Consider the following 14570-nt stretch of genomic DNA (forward strand, 5'->3'; position numbering starts at 1 on the left):
TAACAATCACGACCCAAGATATATGGTTTTCAACCCAATTCGTTCACAGTAAAAAAAAAAAAACGAACTAAAAGAAAATAGATGGTAACGTGGTGATTAAAAGAATTCGTCCAGCTGTATCCTTTAATCCAGTGCACCTTTTCCTAGTTGTCCACTCATGATGGAAGGGTCTTTTGGCATTTGCTTATGTAAGAACCCATCTTGGTCCCTTAACAAAAATGTTCTCCACCTAATTGGAAAGGTGTCCAGGTGTAATCCCAACGTAGAAGTCGACAATTTGCACAAGGCACCAAAGTTGCTTTTTAAAAGAAATGGGACATGTTTAATTGAGTGACCCAAAATAGTCGGCATAATTTATGCCTTTTTTTCTTCCACTTGTTTCTTATCAATGTGTTATGTATCAAGATAATGTATCTTAATTGAACGAGCTTTAAACATCTTCACATTCCTTTTCTCTCGTCAAAATCTGTGGGTTTTCAAACCGGAGCAGAAAACAAAAATATAACAGCAACAATAGCAGGTGCAACACGAAGAAATCTTGCAGTTGGTTATGTGATGGTTGGTAATTAGTTTAGTTCAATTAATAATAGAGAAAGAAGGTGTTTCGGTTATGAGGTTGTCGTGTTTCTTTCAAGGGTGATGGGGGTGTATTTGGTGGCCGAAAGATCATGGTGTAAGGTGGTGAAGGTTTTGTTGATGTTGTGGTGGTTCGTGTGGAGTTCTCGTCCAAACTAGCAAAGATAACAACATGATTCGGTGCTGGAGTGGTTTGATGATGAGAGAGAGCGAGGAGTGAGGCAAGGTGGTGTTAAACGGATTGTTCGATGGTGGGTCTTGCTAACGAAAAAAAAAAAATCGAAGACAGGAAAGTAGAGTAATCAAATTACTTCCAAAAAGTTTAGTGATGGTGATCAACGAGGGAGATGGTGATTAATGGTATTTCTTATGTTCGCAAAGGGAAGAAACAGAAGAATAGATTTGTGATTTGTGGTTCTTTCGAATGTAAGAAGGTCACGAATTTCAGTTTCTGCTAAATTGTGTTTTATTTTTCTATTAGCAACAGAGATAATATATTATGTGTTGAAATCGATTGAGGCTGTACATGAATTGTTCACCATTGTTTTGTAGTGAATGATTTGTCGACAAGAATCAATTAGGAATAGATGAAAAAGAAAAATAATACAGAATCAGATTGATAATTGGATTCGTACAAGTTAATTGACAATGAGAGCTAACAAACTCAGATAATAACAAAATTAATAACAGTGTGATGTTACATAAAACAGATTCTGTGACTGAATCCACAAATACAATTTTTATAATAATAATATTAATAATTCATAATTATAATTATATTAATAATAAGATTAATAAATAACAATAATGAATCTATTTTTTTTTATAAAAATGATAATGATAACAAATAATAATTTATATTATTTAGTAATAATAATATAACAATATAAATGTATCAGATTCAATATCTATATATAGTAAATCAGTAATATTAATAATACTGATATTAATATTAATCATAAATAATAACATTTATCTTTTAATTTGTAATTAAACATATTGATATTATAATTATGTATTTAGTATTTAATATTTAATATTTATACGTTTTGATATTTTACAATATATAATCATCAACTTTTATAGAAGTCTTATTCGTGTATATATATATATATTTACAAATAATGGTTCGTGAATCGTCGAGAATGGTCGGACTTAAATGAATGAAATAAAACAGTTCAAAAATTTTGAGACACAACATTACAGACTTTGCTTATCGTGTCGAAATCAAATAAAGTTTAAGTTTAAATTTGATCGGAAATTTCCGGGTCATCACAGTACCTACCCGTTAAAGAAATTTCGTCCCGAAATTTGAGTGTGGTTGTCATGGTTAACAATAAATATGTTTTCATGACGAATATGAGTTGATAAAATAGAGTTTTATCATTATTGAGTAATATGGATAAAACAATTCGATTATTCAAAGAGTACGAATGAAACTATCATGAGAGAGGTCCCAACGGGCATCGTCCACCTTCGCCCAAAAACTTGCCCAAATTTTTAGCCGTTAGTAAAATAAAAAAAATTCCAACGGCTATCCCAACGGTCACTTTTACCCTATAAAAACACCAACCATATACTTCATTTTATACACTCAAACATATATTTCTTTTACATTTCCACCTTTCTCAAAATCAAAATCAAACACTCCCAAGCTGAAAAATGTTAACACTTCCCCCAATGATTGTTTCATTCGATGTTCATTACGGAGGTGATTTCCGTAATCAAATGAAGGAATATAAGTGGTGCGACAGTATTTCGTTTGAAGATATTGACATTCGTGATGTTGGTTTACAAGACTTGCTATCCTTTCTGAAGGAAAAAGTCCCGTGTGAATTCACGTCTGTGTTCTTTTATAAAGACGATTATGATGCGGATTGTAGGGCAAGTTTTCTGTGTACCGATGATCAATGGTATTTTATAAAAGATACCATTGAAGATCGTGGTAAACGTATTTCTTTGTATGCGGTTCTTGAAGATGAAGAGACGTTGGGTTATCGTTATCTCGATGAATCAACTGAAGCAGCAGTTGAGGCATCAAGAGAAATACCGATGTCTCCAGAGTACCTCACGGATGGTGAAATGACTGATGAACGCTACTTTGCAGATGACAATTGACGACGACGAGTAGTTTGATTGTAATCTTTTAATTTTTAATTGTCGTGATGTTTTAATTTTTAATTATTGTAATTTCAGTATTGTTATCGAGTTTTATATCTTCCTTTATGTTTCAGAGCTCTTCGTCTTTTTAATCTCCTCTCGATCTCTAGTAAAACGAGTAATGGTCTAGAATTTGTAAGTATGGAGTTTCGAATGAATTTAATGTTATAATCAAGAAAGAACGTAATAGCACAATTTGATTAGTCAAATTACCAGAATCATTGAGAGTAGAGCTATCAAGAATATATTTTCTTGATATGTTCAGAAGTTAATTAGAATGAAAGAGTTATGTAACATAACACATGATGGTGGTATGATCTACTGTGAACCATCATGTCCCATTAGAACTCAGCATGACTTACTATAATATAATCACGTTGATCAAGTGTCATTATATTATACTAACTCATGCATCAGTTCCCAACACTACTTCCAAAAACATTCATATTTTAAGCTCGAAAGTTTACAGAATATAGAAACTAACAGTTTCTATATGATGTAACATTGATAGCACGAATAGATTATTGATTTCAGATAAGAATAATTATGAAAATATCTTCATAAATATGGAGAATATTTATAATGGAAGATACGATGATATCTTGGAATTTCTAATATCGATGGATGATGAAGGAGATTTATCCGTAAGGGTTTAGATTCGGAAGCAAGGTGTTCGCTAAAGATTTCATCAGAAACAGAATCATTTGGATTCTTTGAAGTCAAACTTATTCCTTGTGATTTGTCCACGGCTTCCTTCATAGTTTCGCATGATCCGCTTTTCGGTACTAAATTTTCTATTGAATGTTTCTAATATAATGTTACACAGAAAGCACGAAGAGGTATATAATTTCGGACGAGAATATTTATGAAAATATCCTCAGAAATATCGAAGATATTGATGATGTTATTTTGGAATATCTAAGTTCGATGGTTGATGGAGAAAGATTTTCCGCAAGATTTTAACATGACTTCGGAGCAAGATATTCTCTAAAGATTTCAACGGATCTAGATTTATCTGGGTTCTATGAATTTAGGGTATGTTACTTGTATTTCTCCTTGGTTTCCTTTATGGTTAGCTCAATCCGCTTTCCAGTTCCAACTTTTCTGAGCTTTTCCAACATACTAATTTTTATCATCAAACTTTCGATGATTATGGTCGTTTACGGTTATCTACAGTTTCTGCTGCTTCATTAAGCTTTTTCAACATTCAGAGTATTGATTTGTGACTGAGTGCTTTTCAGAATTTCAGAATGAGAGATCATAATTCTAAGAGATAAATGTCATACATATAACTGTTGATGTAGATATGCTGTGAGTTTTCAAAGTACTGATTGCCGATTCCTCTACATTTACTGCTACCCTATCTGAATCATTTGTTATCGATCCGAGATGATTTCAAGAAAGTTGTGTTTTTAGATGATTAAACGCTGACGGTAATATGGTGGAATATAAAAGGTTCCCGGTAACAATAAATGAACATACATATTAGTCAAGGTGATAATGAGGTTGTTTCGAACGAAAAGTCGAAGTTGATTTGCTGAAGCTGTGACAAAATTTGCTACTTTGGAAAGAGATTACTAAGTTATTTTTGCTAATAAATGTCAAAGGATCTGACGCGGCTAAATGTTAAACTTTTACTCAGTTGCCGAGAGTTTCTCAGGTGCACTACTATATGCATAACTCTTTCCTTCCGTAAATGAAGTGCGGTTGGTTCATCCTCTCGATTGAGGTGTTTTCAAGAATCATGAAAGGTTTGAACGCAGATTGTAATTGTGATGATACGAATGGGGTTTAAAATGAAATCAAGTGGCAAACTTGAAGAATTATTTAGTTTCATATATTATAATCAATATTTTAATTCATTTTAATTGTCCAATGTTATTAGTCCATAGTTGACAGTCCAATAATTCATATATAATTTAATATATAATATTCGAATTAATTAATACGTACCGTGACCCGTGTACATGTCTCAGACTCGATCACAACTCAAAGTATATATATTATTATAGAATCAACCTCAACCCTGTATAGAGAACTCGATCATTACTGCATATAGAGTGTCTATGGTGATTCCAAATAATATATATAGATGTGTCGATATGATATGTCAAAACTTTGTATACGTGTCCCGATATTTAAAGTGCGTAAAGTAAATACAGAAATTAAATGACGATAAATAAAATGCGTAAAGTAAATAACAGAAATTAAATAACGATAAATAAAATTGCGAGAATTAAAATTGCGATAAAATAAATTGCGATAAATAAAATGTAATATGGAATTAACAGTTAGCTAGGAACAGTTAGCTAGGATTTTGTTAGCGTGGTTTCTTAACAAAATTTCATATTGTCAATTAGTCTGTTTCTAATCAATTTTTATTGTGTCCATTATTTCTTCATTATGCCACTTGTTGGATTCTGATAGATCAAAATCCAAATATGAAATTGAATTTGAATGAAAATAGTTATTCTTTGGTGAACGGATACGTAAATTGGTGGTTGTAAATAGGATAGTAAATGATCGTTGAATCAATTCCGAAGAATGTACAGTGTAACTTATTAATGTGATATCTAAATACTCCTCGGGTATTACCTACCCGTTAAAATATTTTCACCATTAACAGTTTGTACAAAAGAATTTTTAATTACAATCTTTATGAAAACATATATACGTATATATTTTCTTTAGATGTAATCATGAAGTTAATGAGTTAATGTGATATTGATCTCATTTGATTTATCATTAGAGCAAGAATATATAATTTCTAAAACATTAGAGATTACATAATCGCCATGTCGAACGAAAATAAAATAGATAGAACGATACGTAGAACGATGATTATACATGAGGTATAGAATGAGATGTCGAAGCTAGTGATGCGGATGTTGTTGTTGGTGGTACTAGTGTTGTTGGTGCTAAGGTTGGTGATGTGACTGGTGTTGGTGATACTGCTGGTGTTTGCAGACTGTGTACCGTGCTCTCTAAAGTTAACACTCGAGCTCGGAGTTCTTTAACTTCTTCTACTAACCCTGGTTGGTTATCAATGTGAGGTAGAGATTGGATATCTTTTCTAGTTCCATTAATGGTAGTCTCAAGACGAAAAATTCTGGCAAAAAGGGTATAAACGGTGTTGCGAACAGGTTCGCCAGTGAGCGGGTCGAGTACTCCAAGGTTAGGTGGTAGATTCGATTCATGATATGGAGTACCTTCTTCCCTTCTCCATAGAGTGAGTATGTCGCGAACCCACCCCCATTTTCTCCAGTAATCACGATAGTTGATTGATTGATGTGCTCCTGTCACGCTGTCTTCGGAGTCAGAGGAATTTGATCGATTCGTAGAGGCCATCTTACGCGATCTCAGGAAAGATTTTTGATATGAAGAGTTTAGTGATAGTAATTGATAGTTGGATGGTATTCTCAATGCATAATTTACATAGATATATATAGTACCAGGATCCCTTAAATTACGGAGAAATTTACGAAAGATATCAGGCAAGATCTACAGTAACAGATACGCTAAGATATGAATTTTGTCTATACACTATTTATGCAGTCAATGCAGTAAAACGTGTCTAGACTAAGAATGATAAGCAAATGATTCTCTAAGAATGATAAGCAGGTAATTTTTGACACAAAATGATAAGCAAAAACTTTTGATATGTAGACACGGTCGAAGTCCAGACTCAATAATGTATCCTAACGACTTATCAGTTAGGCACACTAATGCAGACATGGTTCGCTAAGACCATCGCTCTGATACCAACTGAAAGGACCCGTCCTAAACCATCTGGACGAAGTCGCCAACAACTGGTTCCATTGCGATGATCGACTCCAAATACTGTCTTTAAAATGAGCAAATGCACAGCGGAACGTTTCTTTCATACCATAATGTATTTTGTAGTAAAAATACATATGACGTCATTTAACAAGTGCAGGGTTGACCTCGGATTCACGAACCTTCCAAGAAATAGGCTAAAAAGAAATATTGCTTCAATCAGGGTTCGAACCCGAGACCTCCTGTTAAACATAAACACACTAAACCACCTAACTGCTACATACTTTTCTGAAATAATTCGGCCATTAAAACATTTAACCCTCATTAGTCTGTTTTCTTCTTCATCTTCCTAACCTTATATAAAATCATGTGCCATATTATCATTGTACGTATCTTCATCACCATTAACATACACTTATCATCACAACACTATCTAATTAACATCATCTTTAATCGTCATCATACTCAATCCTCCTCATCACCCATATCACCATTCATGCATCATTGTAGTCACTTGATACCACTAATTTTTACAACCCAATCGATGAGGGTCTCGACCCAAAACAATATGACCCAACAAACTAGAATCATCAGCCCATGATATAACAATCACGACCCAAGATATATGGTTTTCAACCCAATTCGTTCACAGTAAAAAAAAAAAAAAAACGAACTAAAAGAAAATAGATGGTAACGTGGTGATTAAAAGAATTCGTCCAGCTGTATCCTTTAATCCAGTGCACCTTTTCCTAGTTGTCCACTCATGATGGAAGGGTCTTTTGGCATTTGCTTATGTAAGAACCCATCTTGGTCCCTTAACAAAAATGTTCTCCACCTAATTGGAAAGGTGTCCAGGTGTAATCCCAACGTAGAAGTCGACAATTTGCACAAGGCACCAAAGTTGCTTTTTAAAAGAAATGGGACATGTTTAATTGAGTGACCCAAAATAGTCGGCATAATTTATGCCTTTTTTTCTTCCACTTGTTTCTTATCAATGTGTTATGTATCAAGATAATGTATCTTAATTGAACGAGCTTTAAACATCTTCACATTCCTTTTCTCTCGTCAAAATCTGTGGGTTTTCAAACCGGAGCAGAAAACAAAAATATAACAGCAACAATAGCAGGTGCAACACGAAGAAATCTTGCAGTTGGTTACGTGATGGTTGGTAATTAGTTTAGTTCAATTAATAATAGAGAAAGAAGGTGTTTCGGTTATGAGGTTGTCGTGTTTCTTTCAAGGGTGATGGGGGTGTATTTGGTGGCCGAAAGATCATGGTGTAAGGTGGTGAAGGTTTTGTTGATGTTGTGGTGGTTCGTGTGGAGTTCTCGTCCAAACTAGCAAAGATAACAACATGATTCGGTGCTGGAGTGGTTTGATGATGAGAGAGAGCGAGGAGTGAGGCAAGGTGGTGTTAAACGGATTGTTCGATGGTGGGTCTTGCTAACGAAAAAAAAAAAAATCGAAGACAGGAAAGTAGAGTAATCAAATTACTTCCAAAAAGTTTAGTGATGGTGATCAACGAGGGAGATGGTGATTAATGGTATTTCTTATGTTCGCAAAGGGAAGAAACAGAAGAATAGATTTGTGATTTGTGGTTCTTTCGAATGTAAGAAGGTCACGAATTTCAGTTTCTGCTAAATTGTGTTTTATTTTTCTATTAGCAACAGAGATAATATATTATGTGTTGAAATCGATTGAGGCTGTACATGAATTGTTCACCATTGTTTTGTAGTGAATGATTTGTCGACAAGAATCAATTAGGAATAGATGAAAAAGAAAAATAATACAGAATCAGATTGATAATTGGATTCGTACAAGTTAATTGACAATGAGAGCTAACAAACTCAGATAATAACAAAATTAATAACAGTGTGATGTTACATAAAACAGATTCTGTGACTGAATCCACAAATACAATTTTTATAATAATAATATTAATAATTCATAATTATAATTATATTAATAATAAGATTAATAAATAACAATAATGAATCTATTTTTTTTTTATAAAAATGATAATGATAACAAATAATAATTTATATTATTTAGTAATAATAATATAACAATATAAATGTATCAGATTCAATATCTATATATAGTAAATCAGTAATATTAATAATACTGATATTAATATTAATCATAAATAATAACATTTATCTTTTAATTTGTAATTAAACATATTGATATTATAATTATGTATTTAGTATTTAATATTTAATATTTATACGTTTTGATATTTTACAATATATAATCATCAACTTTTATAGAAGTCTTATTCGTGTATATATATATATTTACAAATAATGGTTCGTGAATCGTCGAGAATGGTCGGACTTAAATGAATGAAATAAAACAGTTCAAAAATTTTGAGACACAACATTACAGACTTTGCTTATCGTGTCGAAATCAAATAAAGTTTAAGTTTAAATTTGATCGGAAATTTCCGGGTCATCACACATAACAGCTAGTAGTGAATCGTAGAGGTGCTAGTAGTGATGAGTAGTATTTAGCAGTGGTGAGTAGCAATGGGTAGCATTAAGTAGTAACTGGTAATGACAAGAAGTGAGAAGTAGTGATCGGAAGAGACTAGCAGTGAGGAGCGACGTTGAGTAGTAGTTAGCAACGATAAGTAGTAAGGAGTAGTGGTATGGGATGATGAGTACGTTCCAAGCAGTGTCTTCATAGTGCCAAGTAGTGATTGGTAGTGACGGACGGTGTCAAGTAGTGATGAGTTGTGACGTGATTACACGCTTCTTATAGGTTATAATAACAAGTAATTCGTACAGTGTCAATTTCTACTCATATTTGAGATTATACGGTTTATCTTCTAAATGGTGTTTATCAAGTAACCTACTTGACTCGCTCCTCATACCTTATTTTGAGATGTCAGAACTGCCATATGAGTTACCATAATGTAATCCCGGTCATTACATTACGCTATCTCATATTCCTGTTCAACATTACTCTATAAATGCAAGATAGCGTAGTCAACTTGATTCAATTAAGTCTCGCGTCGCGTGTATGTATGCGACTCGAGATATAGTATTTAGTCTAAGTCCATATCATATGGGTATAGGGTTTGTATGTATGTGATGTAATGTGTAGCCCTATATGTAGCATAGTGAAGCAAATAGTACAAGCTGTCACGACCCGGAAAATTTCGACTAATTTTGAACCAAACTCTCGATACGATATTGTATTTTCAACACGATAAGCAAAGTCTGTTATGTTGAGTCTCAAAAATCTTGAACTGTTTCATATATCCAATTGACCTTCGACTGTTCTCGACGATTCACGAACAACTATTTGTAAATATATATATATATATATATATATATATATATATATATATATATATATATATATATATATATATATATATATATATATATATATATATATATATATATATATATATATATATATATATATATATGATTGTATATAAATATGTATTTACATAATACTTGGAAATATATAAAATAATATTAAATTTATTTATTTAAAAATATATAATATATATTTATGTGATAAAACTTGTTATTTAAAACTGATTATATATAAAGAGAGAGTGTAAGTGGAAAATGAATGATTTCGAGTTTAATTAGTAAACGTCAGTAATACTCAGTTGACATTTCATTAGCGTTCATATAGATTTAATATAAGTTTATGAATGATTAAATTAAAAGTTAAACTGTAAATCGATTACAAAGATTTTAGATTTGTTAAAAGTATTTTTACCTTTTTAAGTTTAAATATTAGTACTCCGTACATATAAATCGGAACAGGAAATAAATAATTTTAAACCCTTTTTTGATCAGGTTTCAAACAGTTAATGAGTGGAATAATTAAATATACTTAATCTAAAAATTTGGGATTTTTAGGAACACTTTTATACGTTAGCTGTTTAGCAATGGACACAAAACTGTTATCCGAAAAGTTACATATATAATTGAGGCTGCTAATTAGTTTACACATGATAAATTATAATTATTATTAAAATGTGAGTGTGGTTTACTGTTTTTGATTTCTTGTCTAACTAAACTCCATATATATTATACTGATTCATATGGGATACACTTACATAATAACATATATTACACCAATTCATCATCATTCGATCTATTGTTTGCAACTGCAATTGTTTCGGTTGTAACCTAGGAACTTAACCATCACTTACTGTTGCTATATCCTTGTTAGTTCACTATTGCAGTTACTCGGTTACTTTTTGATTGCATCCAAGAACAATCACAAAAAGAACATCTTCATCACTCACAACCATTCCAACACCACACCAACGATCACTATCCACATGATACACCAAGGCATCCTCCATCATCGGCCACCTCTCCATCACCTCCTACAACCACCATAGTGAACCACTACCTCTACGTCACCCAACCATATCACATGTGCGGTTTGATCAAGTTTTCTACTGACCCTTGTTTCTTGTTCGACCCAAGGTAGGTGATTGGAGCAAACGTGTCCATATTACCACCATGAATGCCCTTTACTTCTTAAGTAGTACACCATCCATGTTGATACTAAGGTACACGTCAAATTTATAGTTTTTGTTGTCGAACACCACAACTCCATCATACACTAATCCACCACGACACCACCATAACACCCACACGATATCACCATCTTGATTTGATAAACATCGTGACCTTCACTCCAATACCACCATCATCACTTAGAAACGTCACCACTTTGTCCATCCATAAACCCCCTTGAACCGGAACCCACTTAAACCACCTTCACTAAACTCACTTCTGTTTTCTGTTTTGCAGCTACAATCACACACGAACACCACCACCATAATCACTACTTTACTACTGTTCACGACACAACCATGGCTACCATATTCCTGAACTGCTGCCGCTACAACTATTTTCTGTTTGCAGCCCAACCTTTACTCAAAATCGAAATATAATTGTTGCTGCTGCCGCGTCTTCTTTTTCTTTTATTTTGTTTATATAATCGTAAAGTAAATGAATGATATCCATTTGGTTTTAATTAGTGGGTTAATATGATTATTGTGGGGTCATTATATGAAAAGGATTGTTAGAATTTTAAGTCTAATGAGCTGGAATATTACAATGAATGGACCGTGAAGATATAAATCATTTTATGATATGAATGGGCTGTTAGTTTGTCTTTGTTTGAGCCGTATTAATTGGCCAAGAAAACGCAATTTGCTGTTGAATGAACAAAGGAAGAAATGGTGGGGTTAGGCATGTGTTGAAAGTTGAATTATTTAATTATGCCAGAGATTAGTACATGATTAGGAACTATAGTCCACTGAAATCATATTATATTCCTCCACATGAATTAAAGTTAGGTACTTTAAGATTTGATTATGGAAAGTATTATGCTTCAAAATTTTTCTTTGACCCATTCAAGAATAGACGGATTTTGATGGATTGCGTGAACGAGTCGGATTTGCAAGCTGATTATATAAGTTGAATGATGATGAAACGGCAATAAAAGATAATAATGAGAGAAGTGAGGGCGTAAATGAAATAAAACCCTAACGAAGATGGTTATAATTTTTGTGATTATGTTAGTGAGGAAATACATGATCGATAATGATAATGATGGTTGAATTAGATTATGATCCGAGATGATGATGAAGTCTTATGAAGATGATGATATGAGTTGAGGAAAAAGAAATTGAAACAGAAAAAAACGGGTAAATATATACTGGAATGGAATTAAATCAGGAAAACAGATTAGCTCAGATGGTTAGGGATATTATCGTGTTTGCGGGAGGTCGCGGGTTTAAACCCGGAATTGCACATTTTTTTAAAAGAGTTTCTTTTGAGGTAGTTTACTTATTTATCATTATCACTATTATTATTACTATTATTATTATTATTACCATTATTATTATTATTATTATTATTATTATTATTATTATTATTATTATTATTATTATTATTATTATTATTATTATTATTATTATTAGAATTATTATTATTATTATTATTATCATTTTTATATTAATTATTATTATTATTACTATTATTAAAATTATCATTAAAAGTATCATTACTAAATTTATCATTCTATTATCATTAAAAACTATCATTTTTTTTTATTATTATTAGAATTATCATTATTTTTATCATTATTATTATTAGTATTATTAATATATTAAATAAAGATTTTCTATATAAAAATATATTTATGTCATAACATATAACTATAATAATATGTTTATAATAAATATTAACTATTCAATTAAAACATATAAAATAAATATTTAATTAATTATTAATATATAAATTAATAAAATAACAATTAATAATGAGATATATATAAATTTGTGCGATTACAATTATATGTGTTAATAAATATATATAAATGATATAGTTTCGTGAATCCAAGGTCAACTCTACACTTGTTAAATGACGTCATATGTATTTTTACTACAAAATACAGTATGGTGAGTTTCATTATTCCCTTTTTATATACATTTTTGGGCTGAGAATACATGCAAATACTTTATTAACTGTTTTACAATAATTATATGCGCGAGTTTCATTTGCTCCCTTTTTAAATGCTTTTTCAATATATATTTTTGGGACTGAGATTACATGCGCTGCTTTTATAAATGCTTTACGAAATAGACACAAGTACATGAAACTACATTCTATGGTTGAATTATCGAAATCGAATATGCCCCTTTTTATTAAGTCGGGTAATCTAAGAATTAGGGAACAGACACCCTAATTGACGCGAATCCTAAAGATAGATCTATCGGGCCCAACAAGCCCCATCAAAAGTACCGGATGCTTTAGTACTTCGAAATTTATATCATGTCCGATGGAGGATCCCGGAATGATGGGGATATTCTTATATATGCATCTTGTTAATGTCGGTTACCAGGTGTTCAATCCATATGAATGATATTTTTGTCTCTATGCATGGGACGTATATTTATGAGAAATAGAAATATGAAATCTTGTGGTCTATTAATATTATGAAATAATTATTTATGTTAAACTAATGAACTCACCAACCTTTTGGTTGATACTTTAAAGCATGTTTATTCTCTGGTACGAAAGAAATCTTCCGCTGTGTAATTGCTCATTTTAAAGATATTACTTGGAGTCATTCATGACATATTTTAAAAGACGTTGCATTCGAGTCGTTGAGATCATCAAGATTATTATTAAATCAGTTATAGTTAGATATATTATAAAATGGTGTGCATGCCGTCAAATTTCGTTGTAATGAAAGATTGTCTTTTCAAAAACGAATGCAATGTTTGTAAAATGTATCATATAGAGGTCAAGTACCTCGCTATGTAATCAACTGTTGTGAATCGTTTATAATCGATATGGACTTCATCCGGATGGATTAGGACGGGTCCTTTTAGTTGGTATCAGAGCGGTGGTCTTAGCGAACCATGTCTGCATTAGTGTGTCTAACTGATAAGTCGTTAGGATGCATTAGTGAGTCTGGACTTCGACCGTGTCTGCATGTCAAAAGTTTTGCTTAACATTTGGTGTCAAAAATTACCTGCTTATCATTCTTAGAGAATCACTTGCTTATTATTCTTAGTCTAGACACGTTTTACTGCATTGACTGCATGAATAGTGTATAGACAAAATTCATATCTTAGCGTATCTGATACTTCATATCTTAGCGTATCTGTTACTGTAACTTTGCCTGAAAATTTCCGTAGATTCCTCTGTAACTTATGGGATTTTAGTATTATATATGCATATGTAAATTATGTATTGCAGGGTACTAATCTACATCCTATAATCTATTTCTTATCAAAAATCCTTCATCTGATCGTACGAGATGAATCCCTCAACAAGTTCGAGTCCCTCAGATTTCGATAGCTATTCCGATAGTTATTCCGACAGCTATTTCGACATGGATATTCACCTAAGCTCCGAAAGCGGTGTCACCAGAATAAATCAATCAATCAGCCATCCCCAATTCATCTGATGGGTTCGTAGTCGACTTAATCAATGGAGACGCGAAGAAGGCGATCCCTTCCACCAACCAGATTCACCTCTTGGTGAAGAACCTGA

This window comes from Rutidosis leptorrhynchoides, chromosome 2 (genome assembly GCF_046630445.1).
Source record: "Rutidosis leptorrhynchoides isolate AG116_Rl617_1_P2 chromosome 2, CSIRO_AGI_Rlap_v1, whole genome shotgun sequence".
NCBI lineage: Eukaryota > Viridiplantae > Streptophyta > Magnoliopsida > Asterales > Asteraceae > Rutidosis > Rutidosis leptorrhynchoides.